General features: G+C 35.6%; 1 protein-coding gene across 1 annotated transcript in view; it reads left to right on the top strand.

Annotated features, from left to right (window-relative positions):
* Positions 1–20,575, top strand: part of LOC131689425 (phosphatase and actin regulator 4) — a 534,941-nt gene that overhangs the window by 273,979 nt on the left and 240,387 nt on the right. The gene's annotated exons all lie outside the window — the stretch shown is intronic.

The following is a 20,575-nucleotide window of genomic DNA, read 5'->3' as shown; positions in this document are numbered from 1 at the left end:
AACTGACTGAATTATTTTATGTTTTAAAAGAACATTCATGAGCATTCAACAATTCGTGTCTCACATCTAAAATCTCTTTGCGATTTATTTTTAATGATAATTAGTAATAAATTAAGTCAACAGGAATTTATCGGGAAATATTGGTTCAACTTTCTGTTTTAAAATACTAATTTCGACAGGTATTTTAAAACCGATACGTAGGCCGCGGTCAAAGTAAACGCGTAAAACTCAGCTAAAGCGTACAGCAACTAGTGTCCAAAGCAAAGCGAGTAGAAATCTACGGAAAGTAGGAACAATAAAAACCAATCTATTGATCCGCTCCTGATTGGTCGTTTTGACAGTCGCGAGCAATCGAACAGTGGGTGTTGCGAGTGCACTTAATGGTAGTACTTTTTGCTATATATTGAATAATAATTGTCCATTAACCCTACAACGGTTTCGTGACTTTTTCTCTAAGTAAACGGTTTTTTGGGATACATTCGTAGCCAAGAACTAATGGTGCTACTTCATATTCGAATGATTCTACTATTGTAGGATGAGCTTAGGGTGCCTAAAATTAAAAATCTTCGAGATCTCTGGTGGATTCTCCATATTAACAAGTTGGGCTCGGATCGGGTTTCTCAAATTAAAAAATTTCGGGTTCGGGTCGGGTTAGGGTTTTCAAATTTTAAAATTCTCGGGGTCGGGTCGGGTTCGGGTTTTACAAAATTTTCATTCTCGGGTACGGGTCGGGTCCGGGTTTTCTTATTTTAAAATTTTCGGGCTCGGGTCGGGTGCGGGTTTTTCAAATTTTATAATTTCGGGCTCGGGTCGGGTTCGGGTTTTTCAATTTTCAAGCTCTCGGGTTCGGGTTGGGTTCGGGTTCGAAAAAAATGAAACCCGACCATCTCTATTTCTTACGTGTACAAAGAAATTGCCTTCAACTGTATGGAACCTGCGAAAAATCAATATGCTCCAGTCAGTATACCAGTCAATCTGCCCACTATCTAGTGAAGCGCAAAGCAATAATTCCAATCCGAACCTGTCACTGAATGCAAGTGAAGTGAGGATTTGTTGAGGTTATAAATAATGAACTCTGTAGTTCTCGACTACTTTGGATGCTTTGTACTAACCTACGAGCGGCGGGGCCGATTTCGATTTGTCTACCGTTTGCGTGAGCACACGCCGTCCGTAGCGGAAAGGGTTGTAAGGGATGAAAAATTGAACCGGTCGATGGTGGTGGTGATGGTGATGGAGGGTGGTGGCATCGAACATGCAAAGTGGAAAGTTTGCCTATATCTGGTCGTTGTGTTCAAAGTGCTGCACCAGCTGTCGGTGCATAATAGGCAATTTCAAATGGAACAGGGGAGTTCACCTGCTCTGATCGTTGGAATGTACATAGTCCTATTTATGGACAAGGGCATGAAGGTGGCTTGTTTTATAAGTCAACAGAACGCAATTATAATGGATGGAGCTTGGAACGAATGTCCAAGTTGTTATTCAACAGTTAGTAAGAAATGTACGGCCTAAAGATGACTATTTCTTTTTCCTTTGTGGTAAACCTTATATACACATATATTCAACAACATCACATGTTTTACATTACTCTACTTTAGAATATAGTTACATCGGGATAGATATCTTATGTAACGAGATCTTCGTTAATATTCAAAGTAGTTAGTCAAAATATACGACGGTTTTTAGATGTGCATGTTCCTTGTTTCTTTTGTGAATCATAAACTAGTAGCTTTTTTGGATCCTGCTTCCTGGTACTTAAGTAATGGTCGCTGAATCTCAGCCCCATAGTCAGGATTTCGCTTTTAAAATTGTTGTATAAATCTTTTAATTTTGATGACTTAGGGCCGATTTCTTCACCCTCGCTTAATGCTTAAGCCAGGTTTAAACGTACTGGTAAACCTGGATTAAAAGTGAAGCGAGGGTGATGAAATTAATCCTTAAGATAGTCACTAGAAACTAAATTAAATTTTGAAAAGTTCTTAATTAAAACAATTCCAAATCTAAGAGAATAGAAACTAAAAATCCTAAAAACCTGTTCTTCGTCACAAGAAGGCTATAGCATATCGACGAATTATTGATGTTGAATTTAATTTTTATTATTTATTTACAATTTACTCTCGTTACAACAATGTATGTTCTGGAATTCAAAGTATTTATGAACTAACCGAATATTACAATCAATAACGGTGCTGGAAATGGTTCTAAATAACACGTTTAATAGGTATATAAGACGCTAAATCGAAATGAGTAGAAAAATACTCTTAAAATGTTTGAACGAAGAGAATGTCGAAATTTGTACTAACTATTCTGATTTAGCAAGCGATTTGTAGATGCGCAAAAACGGTTCAGCTTCTATATCTTAATTAAATATGAATAAGCTTAACAATTTCAGCATCTCTTGCTTCCGACACATGGAAGAGAATACATCGCACTTACTTCCTCTTTGTGGAAAGGTAGGTAAGGTGTAAGGCTAACTTTCTATGATGATTTCGGTTACACTTTCTAAATCAATTAGTCACTTCGCTAAACAAATATATTGACACTAATCTATTCAGTAATTGATTTGTTTTTTTAATAAAAGTAATTCACTTTTTTCTACAATTACCATAAATATTGCTTATAGTGTTCGACTACTTGAATAAAGCTGTAATGTCGGTTTAATTACAGGTTTGTTTTATCACAGTTTCAATTGAAGCTTTTGCACCTAACGCATCAAAGCACTACGGGTAACGAAGGCGTAAGGGTCTTTCGAAAATGAGAAGATCAGAGCGCAATTCCGAAAGCATTCGAGTTGAGTGTGTGGAAAATATAGAAGAGCGGCTCCTGAGTCGATTTCAATTTATTGATTCATTTTTCTCTCTTTCCTCCCTGATTTCTGATTACCGTAAACCAGGGTGACTTTGATCGTCGGGGTGACTTTGATCACATTATTCGATTTTTGAGTTCAAAATATGCAAAAATTTAAACTTTTACTTTATTTTATTTTGACGAAGTTTCGTAAAGTGTCTATTTTTATACAACAAACAAATCTAAGATTTTTGCAAGAATAGTAAATTCCAATCGAGTTTTTATTTTTCTTCGGTATCGGATGTGCCACATCGATTTCTGAGAGCTTGCTTAATTTAAAAAAAAATGTTTTGTAAAACTAGTTAGCAATTATTTCAAATTATTTCAAGCTTAAATTGGCAATATTTTTTATATACAATACTCCAATATGTTAAAATGGATGACAATCTTTGTTAATTGATAAACCGCTGAAATAAAACAAATTTAGCAGTCAAACAAGTTTTGAGATACTTTTATTCAAGTTAGACCCAATTTATACGAATTTCGGTCAGTTGAATTTTACAGTATATTGAAATGCTGTGTACAATGCCAAATTAACATCTATTTAACAATGGGTATCGTTTCAAAATTAGTTTAAAAACATTTGAATGAAAAACATTGACATCAAGAACTTAATGTGGGTGAACATACAGGTTATCAAAGTCACCCCGGAATATGAAAACGGACTTCAAATTGTAAACATTTTTGAAAAAAAATGTAGTAAGCAGAGAATTTCAGGTAAAAACATCCAATCATGTCCTTCATACATCAGTACATGGTTTAAAAATATTAAATTTGAAAAAAATGTGTAACGTCGAAAAATATGATTACTGCGAAAAGTGATCAATGTCACCCCGGTTTACGGTATCTCTCTCACTATCTTCCATAACGAACCGAAATAAAACGAAAGACTGTCACATAAACAAATTCGAAACAACAATCCCAACTTGTTGGCCCATAGATTCAACCAGATACAACATTTTAGTCGCTCTCCGTGATTGCCTACTGATGTCTGTTCGCTGTATCGTTATGTTGTTTTCAAGCTTACATAAGGGGTCATTCCAGGTCAGATTTACAACCAAAATTTGTATTCCTTTCAAAAAAATTTCTTGCATTCTTTAGCTAAAAATAATTGACACTTATTTTTTGTTTTAGCTGAATATGATATTTATTTTCAAGTTATTAGTTTTTGAACATTCGTAGTTTATAAAATTGAACATTTTTCAATCACTGATAACTCGGAAACGATTTGATATATGGAAAAAAAATTAAATAAAAAAAAGTTGCGTTTTCAAATGAGCTTACAGAAAAAAAAATTCACTTTTTTGTTATTTAAATCTGCAATTATTAGAAACACATTGAGTATTTATAAAACGGGACCAAATTCTTTTTCTTGTTATTTTTTTAAATATTATGAATCGTTTTTAAAATATTATGTAAAAACAAGGCAATTTTACACTTAACACCCAGTAATAGGCCTATTATAATTGAAGTATCTCGTAAAATGCTTCGAGTTCCATTCTAAAATTTTCACAAAATCTTCTCGATATAATTATAAATTATTTGAAAAAGCTAAAAATCTAAGTTTGCTTCTAACATTTGCATAATACTCAAGTGGCATAAGAAAATCAAATATTACAAAAAAATCTTGTGAGATCACTTCCATTTATTATTTAATACTGTAATCTAATCTAATCTATTCCAATAGTTTCTAATCTAATCTAATAATAGAAAACTCATTCAGCGAATGAAAAATGTTCAAGTTTATGAAATTTATGAAATTTATGGAAATATTTTATGTAGTTCAAAAACTCATAGCTACATAAATAAAAAATATTTTAAAAAGTTCAAAAACTCATAACTTGATAAAAAATTCAACCAAAGCAAGAAATTTGTACCCATAATTTTTAGCTAAAAAATTGCAAAATAATTGAAGGGAACGCATTCTGCAAATGTGAGAAGCAAATAATATTTTTTAAAGCCGCCCGGTAACATTTTTTTATATAATTATATTAAAAAGATTGTGTGAAAATTTCAGAATGGAACTCGAAGTATTTGATGAGATATTTCAATTATAACAGGCCTATCACTGGGCGTTGAATGTGCAATTGCCTTGTTTTAAAATTATAATTGTAATATCTCGCAAAGTATCCACTGCCAAATGTTTACACAATCTTATCTAGCATGATTCTTAAAATTAAAATAAAAAGTAAAAAAATTGGTTCAATTTTTAAAAATTCAATTTGTTTCTAATAATTACAGATTTCCTAAGTTATATAAAAAAAAATTAGCAAATTTTTTTCGGTAAGCTCATTTGAAAACGAAACATTTTTATATTAATATTTTTTCATATATCGAATCATTTGCGAGTATCAGTGATTGAAAAATGTTAAATTTTATAAACTTTAAAAACTAATAGCTTGAAAAAATATTATATTCAACCAAAACAAAAACTATGTGTCGATTATTTTTACCTAAAGAATGAAAGAAAAAATTTTGGAAGGAATTTAAATTTTGGTTGTAAATCTGACGAGGAATGATCCATAGACATATTTTGGAAACCATAGAAACCCGACCAGAAACACATAACAGAAATATATCAAAACTATAATTCGCGTTGTTACTTGTTTAGAAATTTCTGTTATTTACTAACGAGACCTAATTTATAACACAACGTGTTACAAAAAATTGTGTTCTGTTATAATATTGTTATTTCATTCTGATCGGGAAGCGACTAAAATGTTGCTGCTGGTTGCAACATTAAGCTCATTATGATTGATTGACTAATATGTGATCTAGCATCAATTGATGTCCTATGCAAAGCAAGGATAAAATCGGTAATGATAGTTAGTCCTGTCACTACGGTGTACGTTTCTGCATATCAGCGAGGCTTGTAATATACGAGTGTATATTTCTGAGTATATGAACATCACCATAAAACCGTTGTTTTGCCACTTTTTGGATTGATTACTTTTTCACGTTTTCCTTGCTTATTGATCGATTGTTAAAAAATATTACGGCTTTCCGGAATAATAGCATCTTTAGTACGGAACGCATTTTCCGTTTAAGGAGGGTGTCTGGAGTAGAAGGCAGAAAAATCGATTTCTTTGTTATCCGCTTAATTGTTAGTATTGAGCTTTCCGCAATCTCGGTGGCCACGCTTTTGTTTTAAACAGCCTTGCAATCCTCGCGCATATTTGCTTTAACACACGCAGATTTCAATCAATCGACAACAATTTTCAAAAAACTGACAACGATAAAAATACGATGTAAACAATACACTCTAAATTACTTCTACTTAAATTTTCAAGTAAAAATACCCAATGGGTTATTTTTGATGTGCGACACCATTTTATAGCGTTTTTCTCCAAACCGCATTTCAAATTGGCGAACACGATAACTCAAAAATTAATCAACGAATTGACTTGATTTTTTTTATGAGAATGCACAATATGTATAGCCTGTCGATGAACCACAGAAAAAAGAAAAAAAAATTCTTCATATTATTTTGAAGAAAAGTGAGCGAATTTTACAGTAAAATATGAGATTTTTCGGTTTTCAAACCCAAACTATTTTCTATATTTTTGGTTCCTCGAGCAACTAAAAGTCTAAGCTTTACAAACCTTATTGCATTTCCTATGTCAGACAATTTTATAGTTATTCGTGTTCGCGGCTCTCTTCGACGTGGAAATGGTTGGACGTCTACTCTTGGAACGCTCCTATGTGTGGCCCTACGCGACTAAAAACTTTTTTTTCGTGCCCAATGAATATATAAATAAATTTGACCATTACACAAAAGATGCATTGTTTCCTTGCCTTCAAAATCGAAAAACAAAACAACTTTCGGTTTAAGCACTTTATACCAGACACCCCCTTAAACATGAAATTAAGTGTCAATAGAAATACTATTGCATTACAATGGCACGAAAACAAAAACTGTCTTTTTGGCTATATTGTCATCAGTAAATCTTTTTTGCCTAGCACGCTTGAGTGAGATGCCTGGTGTTTATACTAAGCCTACAGTGCACTAACCTCAGAAAATCAATTTGCTTATAATATAAAAACTTCTCATTTAAATTACTATTTTTATTCTGGCCAACATAATACCTCAGTTTTGTTAAACGTGGCAATCACCAGCGATAAAGTCTCATTTTTGAGGAGTTTATGTTCCCAGTTTTCTATAGTTTACTTATTTTAAATAATTCTTTGATTTAAATTGGTTCAATGCGTTAGCTTAACGAAGCCGAGGGTCTTTTATATATGCCCATTCTGTAAACAATAAAATGGTAGAACGCTAATGGTTGCCAACAGATCTCGTGCGAGCGACTAGCAATTACGCGTGGAGACGGCCTGTTTACTAGGCTGGGAAATATTTTTCCTAACCAACAGTGTCTTGGTAGTCATTAATTTCTATCTCGTACGCTTCTACGCCATTATCGTGATTACAGCCATGTTCCTGTTAGCGAACATCTGATTTCATCCTCGTTTTTTGTTCTTACGGGTCACAAGTGTGGACTTCCTCGCTGATGGTGCTGGCTTTTGCTTTGGAGATGCTTGACGCCACAATTGCTGTCATATTCACATTATATTTTGAACGTGTAGGAAGAAATGAGTCGGGCAAACTAGATTCTCACCACAAAAACACCATTTAATATATGGGAAATTTCTCCCTAGATGTGTTCATTATAATGAATTCCATTTCTTCCAAATGTGACAGGAATCTTTTAATAGCCACGGTAAGAGTACCTAAGTGATATCAGATCTTGTAGTCGAACATTGTTCGTCAATATATATGAGGATCGAGCACCTATTACAAATTATTACGCAAAACGACTGGTTTCGTCTGGGCTAATTTGTTGAACGGTATCAGCACTGAATGCCTGGAACTCGATGAAGGCGACTTCCGTAAGTATCCCAAGTAACAATTAAAGTTTTATAGCACACTACAAGTGCAATCTAAGTTTTATGAGTGGCTATAAAATCTTCGTAAAACCTTAATTGTTACTAGGGTATAACTTCCATTGCCATCTTCAGCAAACATTTCACATCACGAATGTTCGGTCTTCTGCTAAAATACTGGAAGTCAAAGCCTCCGTATTTGTCTGGAGCTCCACCTCTTGCTTCTGCGACTCACTCATCCCGATCACCGCAGCAAGAATAAAAGTAACAGTTTCTTTTGTTCTTTCAACGAGTCACACAATATGAAAGGAACTGGTTTTGTCACACTCAGCATACTGAGTAGGTATGGGCAGCGATCTTCCTCATCACTCCCTGATTAATTGGTATAAAACCAAACAAGATACAAATTTGTTAAGAGTCACCGAAAAACATGTTCTTTCTTAAATTCATTTTTTAAAAATTTCAAGGGGGGCTTTATCCCCCTAGTCCTCATCTGGTTACGTACCTGCTGAGGCTGTTACGGGGTTATATACGTTGAGATGCGGAAAAAAGGTAAAAGTTTGAATTTTTCTAAAGATATGCAGCCATATGGTCAAGGCTTCTGTTTGTCACGTTACACTTTTACGCATATTTCATAAGATAAGTCAGCAAAAACGATAAAATCAAATTCTATTCCAACTGCACATTATTAAGGTCACCAAAAAGCACATGTTTTCTACAGAAAGTTGTTTTCCATCATGAACGGTTTTCGTGTTATTGTCATTTTAATACGTCTGTCACATTGCACAATTTTCGCAGTGAGTTTGGAGGTTACCCGACTAAATTGAAAAAGTCTGTTCCGTTGGTCCCCTAATTTGCATGAACACAGTTTTAAGTTGAAGCTTGGAAAACAAGGAAGAGTTTAAAATATAGTTTTCCTGATAAAAAAACTTTGTTTTCGATTTTATGGAGTATTCTCAATGATCTGTCACGTTACAACCAGAATCTGTCACGTTACAGTTCTATATTTTTATTACAGCAAGCATATCGAGACAGTCGAGCACAACTCATCCTTGATTTGGGAGCTCAGCATTAACGGGAAATTTAATGTTTATTTAGAAAAACATATTGGATTTGATTAACAAACTTGAATAACTTATGAAAAGGTCGAAATTTTACGAAGTAATATATTATGTCGAAAAAAAATCTAAAATAACTTAAAAACATTTGCATTTTGTAGCACAATTTTTCATGAGAATTTTGAATTGACAAACCATTTTGAAATACATTCTACAACTAAATTATTTAAAGAAAAAAAAAAAATTAAAATAAAAAAATAAAATTTAAAAATTAAAAGAAATTTTGAAATGTGTTAAAACCTTTTTTTGTTATTTTCTCCACAATGTAATTATATTTTAAACATTTTTTATTTGCAATTAAATTTTAAACGTTTTATGTTTTTGCGTTTGGTATCTGTGGGTTATTTATTAAAAGGGCGTATTTTCACTACTAGATATTTTTGTTGAAGAAATAAAACAAAATATTTCGGAAAATTTTTCTTTAGAGCATTTTGCTTCGAAGTCATATTTAGTATTAGTATTGCATAAGAAAATTATATTTATGACTGGCAAATACTAAGAAATTTAGAAGCATACTTGAAGTTAAAAATGCTTCCTTACTAATAACTTCCTAATATTGTAATTACAGTTCCTTCAGTTTTTAGGTTTTCGGTAACAAAAAAATCATTGTTTTTTTGTAATTGTATTTTTTAACATTTTTTTGCTATTTTTCCTATTGAAAAATTTCACCAAAAATATTCACAAGAAAGAATTGATTCCCTAGAACTCATCATATAGTTTTGCTGCACCAATGACGATTTTCGAACAATATATTTTGAAAGTAGTGCATTCAGATCTGATATGCCCCTTTTTAAATATTACTCTTGAATAAAAATTGTTTGTTTAATAATGCAAAATACTTAGTCTCCCATAAAGATGAAACGTAAAATGTTTCATCAGAATTGAAGATGGTCACCATTTTTGACGTAATTGAATCAAACTTGGGAATTGCTTCACAGCAGAAAACATCTGTCACGTTACATAAGATCAACTGTGTTTTCTCAAAAATGAATAAAACTTTAAGGCTTTCACAATACAATTTCAAAAACTAGACTCAAAGTAGTAATAAAAAATATAGGTTAGACATTGTATGCATGCTTTTAGTGTGGTCCACAAAACTTTTTCGAATTTTTGATCTGTCACGTTACAAGTTATTTGGTTTCCATTACTTCACAACTGAAAATAATCATTTATCCAAATTCATCTCAATTTTTCAAGCAATATCATCAAATTTAAATTAGACTACGATGGAAAAATGTGGTTCCAGGCAAAAAGTTGAAAATGTGGATTTTGTATTCATTTTTATCTACTTACCGTCGCGTTTTTTTCAAAGCGGTTTGCCGTGACTGCGATTCCAGTCCAACAGCTCAACAGAAACCAACAAACTAAAAAAATCATTAGTAAATGTACCTGTGGTGTCCTTGAACGATCGATTGAAAACAATTCTTTTTGGAAACGGGGACGATTTTTCCAAAAAACTCACTATTTTCACCTGAAAAAAATTATTAATTAATTCATAACAATAATATGAAAATTTTGACGAAAAAATGGAATCGTTCAAGGACACGGCAGTTGAATTACGAACAAGTCAAAGTCAAAAGTTTTGAAATCGGTTGAAAACTTTTCCGGCAATCGTAGTCACCGCCAAGACGCTTTTGGGATACATGATTTCGAGATAATCGCGTTTAAAGTTTCAAGTATAAGCAACACCTCCATAAGGGACCAAGATGAAAAACGCTATAACTTTGCGTCCACTGCTCCGATCTCTATAAAAAAATTGAGGCTGAGCTTTACGATAGAAGAATAAAAAAAATTTCGATTTTTTGGCCGACCTCAACATATATAACCCCTTAATAGTGATTTCGTTTATGGATACGACTAAGAGTTTGTTCGCTCCAATGATGTTTACAAAATCTATACCAAATGACAGATTCATGCGAACCCGGATTCAAAATCGAAATTAGCATAATCATCACGTCAACATGATGACGTTTCTCATGCTATTGTTATTGTAATTAGTTCATTGGAATCGGCTCAATACGTCAACGTTCCATTATAAGAAGCTGCTCGGCTAATCAGTGGTAAAGTAGCCAGTGAAAACAACAATATTGTTGTTTTCGCTGTCCACTTTGCGACTGATTAGTTGGAAAACTAATAGAACACTTTGCTATATTTCTCCCCAGTAGACAAAAATTTGGGTAAAAACTATTTTTTCTCCACTAAGAAGAAAATTGTTTAAAATCACATTTGTGCGTTAACCTATAATAAAATTAGTTATGGAATTTGCGTTTCGACTTCGTCTCATTAGAATCCGACTCCGTTTTTGGAGTTAGCGTCAATCCAGTTTAGTCCTGTCACTAAGTTAGTGTCGGATTCTGATGAGACTAAGTCGAATCGCAAATTCCATATCATAATAAAAGCTCAACATTCAAGAAGATATTTGCAACTTTACATTTCGATACGCAATGTTTGAATTTTTGCGCTGAACACGAGAATGATATTCCAACATACTGCCGTTATACGCATAATTGTCCCATGTATATAGGGAATCCCATAGAACATGGGACAAATATGCGTATTACGGCAGCATAGATAATTAACAATATTTCTATAAAAGATTTCACTATAATATTCTTTTCTTTTTGTTGCAGGTATGTTCTCACCAGTTATACTATACATATGTTTTTCTTCGCGAAGTTTACCAATTAAAGCAAAATCTTCACTATCAACAAGTCTGGTAAGCTAGAATGTTTCAGCTGTGTAATACTAGTCCTAGTAGTAGTAGTGTAGTAGTAAATTTTAGTACTAGATTAGAATCAGCTGCCAAAGTGATTCATCGAATGAAACAATATAAAATAATTTTGTCTCTACTGTCACAAACACACACAAACACCCGCTCAATTATCCTGTTCGAAAGCAGACGTCAAAAGTTCCGACCTACGGCAGACCTACCCACTTTCCTAATATCACCCGTGAAAGCCGGTGTGGTGCGTCGAACAAAACATCAATATTGAACATGAGTCACCGTTATGCCAACACCCACCTGTGCTATTCGGAACAGGGTTGCTCCTCGCCGGTTGGGTTACTATGATCACTCACTGAAGAACTAAAGGAACTCATTTTACCAAACATGCGAAATATTATTATTGTGATTTCCCCATCTCGTGTAACTCACTCTCCGAGTACTTCTCCCGTTCTTGGAGAGGGAAAATAGCTCAATTTCCCCAGTTGTGTCTCCATTCGCATATTTCTCTTAGAAAAAAAAACTCGCTCCCTGCTCTTGAATATTTTCCACCCATGCGCACTTTTCCCGGTCCGAGCATCCATTGAACTTTATCGAATTTCCTGTGTAAAATTGCTCCGCGCGTGGCGAGCTACTACTCCCTAACTCCCAGGACCCAGGACGAATATATTCATAAATTCCGTCTACCCGCCAGAAGCTGCATGGGTCGGTACCGTTCGGCAACCGTAGCAGGGATCCTTGTTAATTATTAATGATAAAAGCTTCCATTCAAGTGTTGTTTGATTGGGCTTCGGTGGTTGGGCGAATGTTGGTTGTTAGCGTGGGCGACCGAAGAATAATGCTTTCCACGACGTCGTACGTTTTCGGGTTCCTGACGCAGCTAGCTGTCTTGCTAACCATGGGTGAACTTTAAGGCGGACTTTAAAGAATTCAGGGTTCGCGAACCGTGCTTGCTGTAGATGCGAGTGATATCTAGGGTTTTCTTCGAGGGAAAGAAAGATGAGCTCGGACAGATATGACGTTGGCGGTTGCTGTAAATAGAAAGCTTTTTTTTGTGGTTTCTCAAAATCATCTTGATGCTGGAAAGCGCCAGAAGTCACGTTCGACAGACACAGCATCGTCGTCGAGGAGACGGAAAGGGGTGGAGTTAGGCGGGGCATGCTCTGGTGTAACTAAGTTAATAGACAGAAGCATTAGATGTGGTTGTCTTTGTGTTTATGTTTGGGGCATTATTTTTGCTTGTCTTTTCTTTGGGTTTAATTAATGAAACTGGGTATAATTTTCCCGTATATATTCTCCTCGATGGCAGATAGCTTGTTTTGTAGATTTATGACATTTTAAATGAACCGGAACATAGTGTTTTGTTGAACCACGTACATCGTACTTGATGGTTCGTACTTTTAGATATTAATTGTAACTGTAATTATGCAATCGTTATGTATTGAACACTATTTCTACTTATGTCAAAATACTTGATTCGCGAATATCTAAATGGCGAATATCTGGTCCAAAAGGGGCTAACCCACACAACATCGACATTTTTGCATTTAGTCAATCGATTCGCAATCAGTAAATTTTGTGTTATAGCACACATATCGGTGAACTTGATTTAATACTGTTTTTAGTTGGATTGCATTGTACGTTGACGTTTCGGCCCAAACGGTCGTTCCTGAAGGTAAGGGCGCTCATACACTTGCTATGTATGGCTATTTTCTATCTAAAATATACTTTTTGCACAAATATTATTATTGAGCATATTTTTACGAAAATTCCAGTGAAGATACCATGTCTCTACATTAAAAGTTCACCGAGCAATAAGGAATTAAGAAAAAAACGACACATTGTGGTCGGAAAGTTAAAAATGTGTTTCCATCCACCTAGTGGTGCAATTGTGCCTTTCTCATTTACCCAAACTATGATTTAATGGCTGATTATGTTCAATATAACATTGTGGAAATGTCTATTTCATTCTTATTACACTTGATGAGCATATACAAGTGCACGACTGTCACGAACCTGAAAAGCAACATGTCGATACTGACACACTTGAAACATACAAAAATATAATATTGATATAGCTTAATCAGCGTGAGTTCAACGTTGTCTTCATCTTAACTTCATGGTGGAGAAGGGACGGGATATAATTAGTAGGAGGGAGAGGATGTGTCGGGAATCATCTAACTTATTTTAGTATACGGGATGGATAAAGGGGATGCATGAGGGGGATTGGTCTGAGATGGTTGGGGTGAGACAGAGGGGTGAGTTTAGAGGTAAGAGGTGGAGGGGTAGATGGGAGGTTCAACACCGAACTTCCATTTGAGACTAGGTTAGTAAATTTTGGTTCAGTCGTCACCGAAATAGCTTTAGATCTGGAATTTGTCCGAAATCATGTATTACATCATTCGAACATCATAGGGCTACCAGTTTATATGGGAATTTGCAGTGTGACCACACTCTTCAACCTGTAACTTCGGAACCGGAAGTCTGATCAACTAAAAATTCAATAGCGTTTTATGGGAGCGTTATACCGTTCATTTGAAACTGAGTTTGTGCAAATCGGTTCAGCCATATCTGAGAACATTAAGTGACTTTATTTGACACACACATACATATAAACACAGACATTTTGCAATCTCGACGAACTGAATCGAATGGGATATGACATTCGGCTCTCCGGGTCTCGGTTGGAAAATCGATTTTTGGAGTGATTGCATAGCCTTTCTTCATATGAGAAAGGCAAAAACGTGGAATCAATTATTTTCTTTCGTTGTAGAGTTACGGTGTCGTCGGAAAAGTTGCTGTATGGCACTTAGCGCTTTATTTGGTTAAATCACACTGGTCGCTAGGGCGGCGCTGTTATCAACTTTTTAATAAAGCTAGATAGAAATATGGTGTCTTCGAGAAAGTTGTAGGTCCTTTCATTTTAAACCTTTCTTCTGAAGATGCAAACTTAGTAGGTCCTGTATGTTTCGAGATAAAGAAGGCTTTAGTTGAAACATTTACTTACAGATTATGTTTTGAAAAATGCGCCATATTTCAAAACCTGCAAAGTTGGCGTCTTTAGAAGATATACTTATAATTACTTAACATACAACATTACAGTAGACACATCTTTCTATCTGGTTCCATTAAAAAGTTGATAACAGCGCCGCGCTAGCGACTGAATTCCAAACTAATATGAAATGATCAAATAATGCGCTAGATGTCACACAACAACTTTGCCAAAGACACCACAACTCGAAAAGATAAAAGAAGATAAGTAAAGGATGTGTGACTTGTGGGTTAGCCCCTTTTGGACGCTAGGTACCCCCGGGGTTAGCCCCACGAATTACGATAATTCTCGTGAATTGAAAAGTAGTACATGTTATGATCTTATTTTTTCTAGACGACATGGATCAATGAACTACTAACAAAATAATGTAATTTTACAATAAAAACAATGTTAATTTGGAAATGCGGAAGTTTTTTTTTCATTTCCTGTAAAAAAGCAAAATGTTGGTTAGCCCCCTTTGGACATTAGCCATTCATCTCTGAAAGATTTCAAAATTCAACGACAATTTTAACTAGGGATGATCCATAAATGACGTAGCATTTTTTGAGTGATTTTCAACACCCCCCTCCCCCATCGTAGCTTTTCGTCACAAAATTCCATATACCCCCCCCTGATAATTACGTAGCTTGAAAGTAACCCTCACCCCCCTAGTTGTCCCCGTAACAAATTTAAAAAAAATCAAAAACGATGTTAGTTAGATGAAACGGGTAAGATTGTCGTGACATCAGGTCAACCCCTATTCCCCTTTAAAAAAGCTACGTAGCATGACATGACCCCCTACACCCCTGTCGTCACACATCATCACAAAATACAAAACTCCCCCTCCCCCATATAATGCTACGTCATTTATGGATGGTCCCCTAGGTGGAACGCATCTTCGATTACAAATATAGACGTACTACATTTTTCATAAATTAAAAAAAAAATTGAAAACATTTTTTTTGCAATTTCCTCACAAGTTTGGGTTATAAGATGATTACCGTATGAGGCGAATGACCCATCGAGGTTAAAGCCCCAATAATCAATACAGTACAACTACCATATTTAAAAAAATTTAACAAAACATCAATGGAGGATATAGATTCCGTGCAATCTTCATGCATAAGTAGTCGGTATACAGAGCTTGTGCCAGGTGACCCACACTCCGTACTTGATAGCGAAATGGTCTCCCGGTTTAAAAACATCAAACAAATTTCTGAAATGCCAGGCAGAGAAATTAACCCTCCTTTTTTGGTCAAATAAAAATGGTGAGTGTATATGAGTGTGCGTGCTGTTTGTCATTGGCAATAGTACATGATGGGTAATATGCAGTGAGTCTGAACCAGGGCTGTTAACGTTGAATTCAACTTTATCACCGATAACAAGGAATATCGAGAATTATTTCAAGCATATTTTGGTGGAATGTACTGCCTGACTACATTTTTGAATTAGTTATGGAATTTGCGGTTCGATTTCGTCTCATCAGTATTCGATATTAACTTAGTGACAGGAGTAAGCTAGCACCGGACTGACGCTAGCTCCTAAAGCGAAAACACTATTTATGTTTCTGAACAAACCTCTAGTCCTACGTAATGTCCCGTAAGAAAAATTGTTCACGTGAAAATATTAGGATCATGAACAAAATTGCATATTTCATGAACTATATCATGATTATGAAAACATATTGGATGATTTTGTTAACTATTTTACTAGTACAAATGCTGAATCACGAGACATGAAAGGGTTAATGAATACTGTTCCGAATTTCACGAAATAGTTTGCGAAAAAATAGACCGTTTTGATTTTGTGAGCTAAATAAAAATTACGAAAGCTAAATTATTATCAAAATGTACTGAAGCATGAATCAGTTCACGTCATACACCGGACTGTAAATCGTGTTACTAAATTTATACATAAAATCGCGAGCTTTGTGTATAATGTTCATAAAGTTGTGAACTAATTCACATGCTTTTCCCATTTATCCAAGCTATGATTCATTAGCTGGTTATGTTGAATATAATTGCGGAAATTTCTATTACATCCAGGTTTTTTACGCGGCGGATACGTAAATCCGGAAAATCCGCGAAAAAACGCATTAATTGAAAAATAAAAACGCGTGATTCAAAAATCCGCTAATCAAAAAATTTCTCAAAAAATATTTTTGGAAGTTTTTTTTGCAGCCCTTTTGAATGCAAAATACTTTTGGAAAGATGGAAGAGACGGGTCTGGAGGACTCATTGTGGTCCTCAACAATATGGGTCGTTTCGGAATGGATTTGACGAGTAGGTGCCAGAAATTGATTTGACGCCATTTTGAAATCCAAGGGAGCGATTTCCGGTTCAGCGAAATTTAAATGTCACCCAATCATATTGGATTTCAAAATGGCGTCAAAATCAATTTCTGGCACCCACTCGTCAAAACCATTCCGAAAATACCCATATTGATTGAGTTATAGAGAACCTTGTATTTCAAAATGGCGTCAAACATAAATTTCTGGCACCTACTCGTCAAGACCATTCCAAAAATACCCACATTGATTGGGTTATAGAGAATTTCACTAAACCAGAAGTCGCCATCTTGAATTTCAAAATGGCGTCAAACATAAATTTCTGGCACCTACTCGTCAAGACCATTGCGAAAATACCTAAATCGCATGGGTTATAGCGAATTTCGCTAAACCGGAAGTCGCCATCTTGGATTTCAAAATGTCGTCAAAAATCATTTTCGGGCACATACTCATCAAGTCCATTCCGAAAATACCCATATTGTTGAGGTGCGGGCCATAATGAGTCTTCCAGACCCGTTTCTTACATCTTTCCGAAAATCTTCTAAGTCTTTTGCGTTCAAAAACCGTGTTAAATCCACGCAAAAAAACTGCTAAAATTCTTCTAAGTTCTTCGCATTCGAAAGGACTTATATTTTTGCGAAATCCGCGCAAAAAAAATTACAAAAATATTGTAAGCCTTCTGCTGAGAGTTCGAAAAAAACCGCGCAAAAACCTGAGTGTACATTCTTATTTTACTAAGTACGTATCCCAATACCACGAAAGTCGGCGCTAACACACTTCAAACAAAAAAGTTTAATATTTTTATTTTGAAATGCTGGGGGAATGGATTTGGAAGAGGAGGGGGAAGCATAAGGGTGAGAAGGGGGGGTTGCAACACCCAACTGCGCATTATACCTTCCATTTGAGACTTGATTTGAGAAAAGCGGCTCAGTCTACACCGAAGAATCGATGTGACTTTAATTGTGAAATATGGCCGGAAACCGGAACTTCCGGAACTGTTGATAGTGTTATAGTTGACAATATATTCAATGAATGAATGTTTGATTTGATATTGGAAGTTCCTGTGTGCCCTTATTAACCAAACTGTAACTCCGGAACCAAAAGTCAGAACCGAATAAAATTCTAAAGCAGTCAGTGGGATTACTGTATCTTTCATTTGAAATCTAATTTGCAAAAATCGGTCAAGGACCGTCATAGCACAGTGGTTTAAAACGCGAAAAGCGTGATCTTTTTGAATAACTTCTCGCTAGTGGGTTTTCTCCAAGTAAATTGTCGAAAAATCCCATACAAAAATCAGGCACGTTGGTCTGGTAGCAAGACTTGGCCGATTTGCTTCAAACTTGGAGCAAGTACTTCTGGTGGGACTAGGAATCGATTCAGGAGTGGGCATTTTTCGGGAATTTTCCTTGCCACAATAGAAAGGTGAATCGAGATCTTGTTAAAATGGGGTTTACAACATAAGTAATGTATCACAAAAAATATTTTTTTCGAGTAATTTCATTACAAGATGGCAGCTTTGCAGCATTTCCCCCATGCGCGTTTTTTTGGAAGGGGCTCACAGCCGGAAATCTATCTCTCGTAATAAGTTCTAAATTGCTTGAAATTGTTGCTCCAGATTGCAAAAAAGTCTATGACTACATTGAGCACCGCTGATGATTCCAGAAGATCAGAGGAAATGGCCAAGTTCCAAAATTAGATTAACGATTTTGGTTCTCATATATTGCTAACTCGATTCTCACCATCTTAGTGCAATATAGAATTCACATTGATTGCTACCGAATTTCATTTGAACGAAGTATTGGCTGCGAAGTTATGACTAAATAATCCACAATGAAATTCCCATACAATTTTTTTTTGTCTTTCGCCTATAGAAAGGTTATGCAATTACTTTGAAAATCGACTCATCAACAGAGAGCTGAAACATACCATTCGAGTCACTTCGTCGAGTTTCGCAAATGTGTGTGCCTGTGTGTATATGTACGCGACCAACAATCGCACATCAGTTACTCGGAGATGATGGAACCGATTTTCTCAAACTTAGTCTCAAATGAAAGGAACAGGTTGCTATTGAATTTAATTCTGATCCGACATCCGGTTCCGGAGTTAGTAGTTCAGAAGTGCGGTCGTACAGTAAATTCCCAATAATTGGAACCATTCTGATGTCGAGATGATGCTAAACTTATAAAAAAGGGTATTAAATTACTTAGATTTGCAGGTCCGTAGCAGATTTGATCACATGAGCCACCTAGGATGGTCTTATTTCCTCGAAGAACTTGCCAATGCTCGGAGTTATATTCACACCTATTCCTCAGAACCACAATTTTTCAAATTTGAAATGATTGATGCAATACTTCAATTGGATGCTATTATATTTCATCCCGATCAGACTTTCGGTTCCGGAGTTACAGGTTGGTTAGTGCGATCACATAGGAATTTCCCATACACCTGTACCATCGTAATATTTACGTTTTGCTTCTCATATGGAAAGGTGTTGCCACTACTCTGAAAATCATCAACCTAATCCAAGCCAATTTTTTTGACCTGAATTTAATCCCCCACATATCGCACAATCATCTCCTCAACCAACTTCAAACTATCCGACCCAGAAATGCACGCGAACAATGCCATGTTGAGGTTATGGTCATGCACCACCACTCGTAGATGTAGCTAGTGTACTATAATATAAAAAGAATACGAAGATAGTCAACCATGAACTTTATCGTTCATCTTCTCGCCAAACCGCGCTAGCGCCGCTGATACCCTTTGCTGCTAGTAGTTATGAACACAGACAACACCAGGCACACTCAAGTGCACCGCGTGGCTTACCATAAACTGAACACACCGGATTGTTGGTCTACGCCTGGAAGTCTTTCGCTTCCGATTGGACGTAAGGTAAGGGGGGGGGGGGGGGGGGTGACAGTTTGGGATGGGTACACTTTATCTACTTCTCACGCCATCAAGGGCCATTTGGCAATGCTGAGCTTTCTGTTCGCGAGATATAGTGTGCACATCAGGAATCAGGATAATTGTTTTTGTTGTTCCCGGAACTGAACACACTCTCTGATCCTTCGTCGTCGGACGGAACCAGCAGCCCCAGTTGACACGGGCGTAACTAGGAACGATGCACAGCCAGACGGCTTTGGCGTAACGATAGCAGCAAAGCTTCATCGTTTCATTTTTGCTATTCTGGGATTGAAATGCACCAGCGTAAAGCCTAGCTATAAGCTAGAATAATTAAAATAGAACGGTTTTATGATTGGATTGTGGAATGTCATCACTGTGTGTTGAACAAGGTTTCGTTAAATGTAATTTTTGTTAAAATGGAATTGATTTGATCTCGAAAAATAAATTGCGAAGAGCCACGTGGTATTTTTATGAAAACGAACAGTGTTAGTTTAGAATTATTATTTTTGTTTTGATTTTTATGTAATTCTGCAGCCATAATTTAAAATTTAATTACAAGGACACTCATTAAATTACAAGCACTGAAAACTTTATTTTCGAGTTGGTTACGACATATGAAACTGATTTATTGGACGATTGAAAAGAGAGTTATATAATAAATTGTATGTTTGTCAACGTTTTGCTTAATATGCCTTCTACGAAACGTTGCCAATGGCTCAAGTATGTTGCGCTTGTTGGATTTTATATGTATCGAAATAAGCTCAATCAAATGAGAATTTTCAAGCTCCGCT

The sequence above is a fragment of the Topomyia yanbarensis genome, chromosome 3 (assembly GCF_030247195.1).
Source record: "Topomyia yanbarensis strain Yona2022 chromosome 3, ASM3024719v1, whole genome shotgun sequence".
In the NCBI taxonomy this organism is placed as follows: Eukaryota; Metazoa; Arthropoda; class Insecta; order Diptera; family Culicidae; genus Topomyia; species Topomyia yanbarensis.
This window is presented reverse-complemented; position numbering and strand designations above follow the sequence as displayed.